Source organism: Eutrema salsugineum, unplaced genomic scaffold (genome assembly GCF_000478725.1).
Source record: "Eutrema salsugineum unplaced genomic scaffold, Eutsalg1_0 scaffold_6, whole genome shotgun sequence".
In the NCBI taxonomy this organism is placed as follows: Eukaryota; Viridiplantae; Streptophyta; class Magnoliopsida; order Brassicales; family Brassicaceae; genus Eutrema; species Eutrema salsugineum.
The window spans coordinates 13,353,054-13,358,619 of record NW_006256547.1 but is presented as its reverse complement, the minus strand read 5'-3'; the positions used below and the strand labels follow the sequence as shown (position 1 = coordinate 13,358,619).

The window sequence follows — 5,566 nt, the reverse complement described above, 5'->3', positions numbered from 1 at the left end:
TATCATGACTAGCTGCACGTCTTGCAAAAGACTTAGTGAGCTCGTTATGATCAGTGAGTAGTCGTTTAAGCGGCTTTGGATAAGTAGATTAGGGTGCTTTCAAGATAGATTAGTGGGTTTAGGTGTCTAGTCTTGCATGTTTCATTCTTTAACCGACGAGATCTCTAGGCTGGATCCAAGCATATCACTTGAGGTTCAGATCTGAGGCATATCTCGCATCAAAAGTGTTTGTAGAAATGTCTGAACCACTCGGTTAAAGGTTTAAGAGTCTTTCATCGCGAGAGTGATAGTTTGTTCTCTTAAATGACATATTTGAACTGAATCTTATTGCTGATTGATTCGTGCTTCTCAAAAGAAATTTTGGTATGAAGGAGTATCAGTTTAGATGTTTAATACTTTCATGAGAAGATTAACATGCCTTGAGTTCAAAGTTAAATGAAATCGCTTGATAAAATGATTCATTAACCCATTAGTTTAACTTGGAAGCACCCGAGTCAAATATCCTGTCTAAAGCTTCTACCTTTATCATTCATTATCATCATCTGAATCACCTGTTTGTTGTTTGCATCTTGATTAGTTTAAATCTCTGTTTTTATTTAATTTTATTGCTTATTTGCTTGTTAATCATCGTCACCAAACTTTTACCTTCTTGTCTTGACTTAAGAGAACAAATGACATAGGCTAGTGTCTCGTTTACAAGCTTGGTTTGACACCCCTTATACTACTTTGACAAGGGGATTGATAACCCTTCTAAGAGCCTGGAAACTCTTAGTTATCAATTGGCGCCGTTGCCAACTTGTAGGAGCATTAGTCTCTTGTTTGTTCTTAAGTTCAAGCTTTTCTTTCTTTTTTTTTACTAACTCCTTTCCAAGTTCTTGTTTTGTTTTCAGGTGCATGAATACCAGGTCTCGGAGCACAGGATCGCTTTTCCCATACGACGATAACATCGACAGATTAGAAAGGCGAACTCGCGAGAGAGAACGGCACTTTGACAGACTTGGAATGGCAGAACAACAGCGAATGGAGCAACAGGCTCAGGCAGCCGAGCACCAGGCTCAGGCTAATCAGGCGCAGGCAGGAAGAAATGAACAACAAGCCTATGTTAATCAGCAACAGGCTCAAAGAAACGAACGGCTTGCTCAGCAAAACCAACACCAAGCGAATATAAATGAGCAACAAGCCCATCATGTTCATCCGCCACCGCCATAAGTTCAGAGACAACATCCTCCAATCTGTGTTCGAGAGAATGACCGAGCTAATGCGCACCAATACCGAGCTGGGATTCAAGCTCCACCAGTTCAAAACAACAACTTTGAAGTTAAAGCCTCCCTGCTCAATATGGTGCAAAACTCAAAGTTCCACGGTCTGGCTGGAGAAGACCCTCTCGAGCATCTAGATCAATTTGATCGGGTTTGCGACTTAACCAAGATAAATGGCGTCTCCGAAGATAGCTTCAAGCTATGCTTGTTCCCTTTCAGCCTCGGTGATAAAGCACACCAGTGGGAAAAGAATATACCGAGGGGTTCTATACAAACCTGGGAGCAGTGTAAACTGGCGCTCTTATCAAAGTTCTTTTCCACATCACGCACGGCTAAGCTCAGGAATCAGATCTCAAGTTTCACGCAGCACAACAACGAGAGCTTTAGTGAGGCTTGGGAACGGTTTAGGAGCTATACTAACCAATGCCCACACCACGGCTTCTCAGAGGCATCCCTCTTGAGTACTCTATACCGAGGTGCACTCCCCAAGATCAGAAACCAACTCGATACAGCTTCAAATGGGAATTTTCTTGGGAAAGAGATCAATGTGGCAATGGAACTAGTCGAGAACCTAACTATGTCCAATGACACATATGGAGAGGAATTTGACAGAGCAAACCGTACAGAGGGATCTACTGATGAACAGCGTATGAAAAAGGATATAAGAGAGCTTCAGAGCAAGCTTGACAAGGTTTTGATGGCGACTCAAAAGCCAATAAACTTTGTAGGCGAGTTTGATGAGCAAGGGCCAAGTTTTGACAATGTTAATGAAGATGGTCTAACACAAGAGGAGCTGAATTACATAGGGAATCAGCAGAGGTATCAGCGGTTTAACAACTACAACAGTAACCCAAACCTCTTATACAGAAACCCGAATGTAGCTAATCCCCAAGACCAAGTGTACCCTGCTCAACAACAACAACAAAGCTATGCTCAAAAGGCTCCTTTTCAGAATACCTTCCAGCCCAAGCAACAGTTCAGTGGGCAACAGCACGGATACACTCAGCAGAATCAACCGGCTCAGGGTAATAACTTCAACAACCAACCATAGCAACACAAGTTTCCACCAGGGTTCAATCCGCAGCCGATGGGTAATCAACAACAGATTCAGGGAACGGGTCAGAATCAGATGGGGAACGACGTCTGTGGGATATTACAGCAACTGTTACAGGGCCAGCAAAGGGTTGAGAGCCAGCACGCGACAATGCAGCAAGATATCAGAGAGCTTAAGCAGAATCAAGCTTCTACATCATCAAGAGGCCCGGCTTTACCGGGTAAACCGGAGCCGAACCCTAAAGAGTATGTGAACGCCATCACATTGAGGAGTGGTAAGGAATTACAAACTCCAACGCCTAAGACAAAGCTCATTGAGGCCAATGAGCAATTAGAGGGGGAGGCAGCCTCAGATGATGCGTGTAAAGAAGCGGATTTTGAGAAGGAACCGATCAAGGACAAAGGAAAAGAGGTGGAAAAGACAACCGAGCTTGAAAAGCCCTATGTTCCACCACCACCTTATCAACCCAAGATACCGTTCCCAGGGCGTTTCAAAAAGAAAATCTTAGACAAAGCCAAGGCGGTCTTTGAGAAACACTTGGAGAACACGCAACTCACCTTACCCATTATAGATGCTTTCTTAGCCATACCCCAGCTTGGGAAGTTTCTAAAGGACGCGATCCTCAACAAGACAAAGGAGCTCCAAGGTATGGTGATACTGAGTCATGAGTGCAGCGCAATAATACAAAGGAGATCTATACCAAGGAAGCTATCCGATCCGGGCAGCTTTACTTTGCCGTGTGCTTTAGGTCACCTGAAGTTCTCAAACTGTTTATGTGACCTTGGAGCTTCTGTGAGCTTAATGCCTTACACGGTGGCCAAGAGATTGGGATACAAAAGCTACAAGCCGGCCAAGATCTATCTTGTATTAGCTGATAGATCGGTTAGATTACCGGTGGGGTTGCTTGAGGATCTACCTTTGAGGATCGGTGAGATAGAAATCCCCACGGACTTCATAGTTCTTGAGATGGACGAGGAACCATTAGACCCTATCATCTTGGGCCGACCGTTCTTAGCAACCACAGGAGCCATAATAGATGTGAGAGGAGGAATGATTGAACTACACATCGGTTCCGAGACTATGAAGTTCAATGTGAAGGAGATGATGAAGAAACCGACCATTGGAGGTCAGGTTTTCTATGTGGAGGTAATGGTGGAGCTGGCTGATGAGCTCCTTGAAGAGTTAAACGCAGAAGACCCATTACAAGTGGTCTTGACACGTGAACAAAGCGAGCACGGGTACTTGAACGAGGAAAGCGAGGTGTACAAGCGTCTTTTGGACCAACCGAGGGAACTTGGAGCTGAAGCGAGGTTTTTGGAGCTCCACACGAGCAGCCTCGACATTCTAGACAGCGAGGAGTCCAAGGGAAAAGAAGAGACACCTCGGGATATCATGGCCGTGACAACTCATACCGAGGCCGATGGTAAACCGCGCGAGAATGAAGCGAAGGCCGAGGAAGCTGTTCCAAGCCAATGCAGCTTTGATGCCGATTGGAATGAGGCAGACGCACCCCCTGTTGAGCTCAAGCCTCTACCAACAGGGCTCAGGTATGCGTTCTTAGGTCTGAACTCGACTTTTCCTGTGATCATAAACGATAGCTTGCTTGAACATGAAGAACGTGCATTGCTTAATGAAATAAGGAAATTCAGAAGAGCCATAGGGTATTCCTTGGCTGACATTAGAGGGATCTCTCCTGATATATGCACCCACAGGATCCACCTAGAGGACCAAGCCATGTCCTCTATTGAGTACCAACGTCGCCTTAACCCGAACCTCAAAGAGGTGGTTAAGAAGGAGATACTAAAGCTCCTTGAGGCAGGGATAATATATCCAATCTCTGACTCTTGGTGGGTATCTCCTGTACACGTTGTGCCCAAGAAAGGTGGGATCACGGTGGTGAAAAACGATAGGGATGAACTCATAGCCCAAAGAACTATAACCGGCCATCGCATGTGCATTGACTATAGGAAATTGAATTCTGCATCAAGAAAAGATCATTTCCCTTTACCATTCATTGATCAAATGCTTGAACGGTTAGCTAATCATCCTTATTTCTGTTTTCTTGATGGATACTCTGGATTCTTCCAAATACCAATAGATCCAAGAGACCAAGAGAAAACCACATTCACCTGCCCTTATGGCACATATGCTTATAGAAGAATGCCATTCGGTTTGTGTAATGCACCGGCCACTTTTCAAAGATGTATGATGCACATTTTCTCTGATCTAATTGAAGAGAAAGTTGAGGTGTTTATGGATGACTTCTCCGTATACGGCTCCTCTTTCTCCGAATGTCTTGCTAATCTTTCTCAGGTTCTCAAGCGATGTGAGGAGCATAGGCTTGTCTTGAACTGGGAGAAGTGTCATTTCATGGTCCAAGAAGGAATTGTCTTGGGACACAAGGTATCAGAGAAAGGCATCGAGGTGGATAAGGCCAAGATCGAGGTGATGGTGAACCTACAAGCCCCGAATTATGTGAAAGGAATAAGAAGCTTCCTTGGCCACGCTGGGTTCTATAGACGGTTCATCAAGGATTTCTCCAAGATAGCCAGGCCCTTGACCAGGTTATTGTGCAAAGAAGTGGATTTCAACTTTGATGAAGAATGTGAGGAAGCGTTCAAGAGAATCAAGGAGGCTTTGATCAGTGCACCGATTGTACAAGCCCCTGTGATATGATCCTAGGTGAGGATCAAGCCCTGGACTACTCTCCAATGATTGTGATCTCTAAATTTGATGGTTTGAGGTATTGCGGAATGAAAAGAATGAATATGGCGCGAGGAAATATGATGTAACGCGGGGAAAACGCCTTGACACTTCTAAGAGAGATGAAAGATCTCTTAGACTATCAACAGAAATAAAAAGCTTGTAATGTAAGGATATAATCCGAATTCACTAATCAAGCTGGTGATCAAACGATTTAGAGAGAGTTTTAGAAATAAAAGGTTTGATAGATTGGAAAGAAAGACAAGAGCAATACATATAGAGTCTCGAACACATAGGAAATAACAAAGACAACTAAGACGACTTAAAAACTCAATGACTAAGACTTAGACTAGTTCGAATGTGAAAATAGGCTCCTCTCTTTCTTGATCGCATCTGGTGAACAAAATGGGCTAAGTTTCCATCAAGAGGCCTTTTGTGAAAGTGTTGTGAACAAGCCTCATTAAAAACCTTGTTTGGAAAACCCAATTGGGACAAAACCAAACGAAGGAAAAAAGAGCACAAGTCACAACACCTCTCTTGATGAACTCTT

At 43.9% G+C, this 5,566-nt stretch overlaps 1 non-coding gene across 1 annotated transcript; it reads right to left on the bottom strand.

The window, feature by feature from the left end:
* Positions 1–1,593: 1,593 nt before the first annotated feature.
* On the bottom strand, positions 1,594–1,700 carry LOC112083738. The gene has a single exon (XR_002897870.1). It is a non-coding gene; the product is annotated as a small nucleolar RNA R71 (small nucleolar RNA).
* Positions 1,701–5,566: the final 3,866 nt, after the last annotated feature.